This window comes from Micromesistius poutassou, assembly GCF_964030765.1.
Source record: "Micromesistius poutassou genome assembly, contig: SCAFFOLD_5507, whole genome shotgun sequence".
In the NCBI taxonomy this organism is placed as follows: Eukaryota; Metazoa; Chordata; class Actinopteri; order Gadiformes; family Gadidae; genus Micromesistius; species Micromesistius poutassou.
The window spans coordinates 1-937 of NW_028180154.1; the positions used below are offsets into that span (position 1 = coordinate 1).

The following is a 937-nucleotide window of genomic DNA, read 5'->3' on the forward strand; positions in this document are numbered from 1 at the left end:
GTGTGTGTGTGTGTGTGTGTGTGTGTGTGTGTGTGTGTGTGTGTGTGTGTGTGTGTGTGTGTGTGTGTGTGTGTGTGTGTGTCCCATGCGGCGTCCCGGCCGGACGGGACGCCGCATGGGACACATGCCACACGGGCCCACACGGGACCCGGTCCCGTCCCACCGAGACAGAGACAGACCCTAAAGTGGTCAGAGAGTCACAGAGACGCTGACGCCCCCCCAGAACAGAACAGTCCAGTCCCCCCAGAACCTAAACCCAGGGAGGAGGTCCTCCTGGGTGAAGGAGGTCCTGAAGGTGTGGATGTGTGTCAGTGTGTCTGAGGACCCTCCTCCACCTGGGGACACTCTGTAGAAGGACAGAGTGCCAGCAGGCCGGTCCAGATACACTCCTACTCTGGTAGAGCCAGCGGGGCGGAGAGGGAGGTCTGTCTGTCTACGGTTTGTACCGGGCAGAGTAACGATCATCATAACAATCAAGCCTCCAGGACTTGTTGTTCCATCCAAGCTCGCTGTCATCACCCACTCCTCTCCTTGTGATTCCTCTGTATGTCACTGCTATAGAAACAGGTCCTTTCCTCTCTACCTCCCAGTAACAGCGGCCAGTCAGAGCCTCTCTACACAACACCTGGCGCCAGGAGTCAAATCTCTCTGGGTGATCCGGATACGACTGGTCCTCTCTGACCCGCGTCACCTTTCTGTTGTCCTCAGACAGAGAGAGGAGTCTGAAGGCTGTGTTTGGGTCCAGTGTGAGTTCACAGGCATCTGACGGAGAACAAGACATGATGAGCTACTGAACCCTTCTGCACACATCTTCATCATCACTAGTACTGCTGGAAGCATTGACATCTTAGATATGCTAGGATGCTAAATCCGAGGACGCTCAGGCACACACACACACACACACACACACACACACACACACACACACACACACACA

General features: G+C 55.4%; 1 pseudogene across 1 annotated transcript; it reads right to left on the minus strand.

The window, feature by feature from the left end:
* Positions 1–189: 189 nt before the first annotated feature.
* On the minus strand, positions 190–781 carry LOC311371090 (stonustoxin subunit beta-like; annotated as a pseudogene). Its single transcript has one exon. The product of its transcript is annotated as a stonustoxin subunit beta-like (transcript).
* Between the last annotated feature and the right edge of the window lie 156 nt (positions 782–937).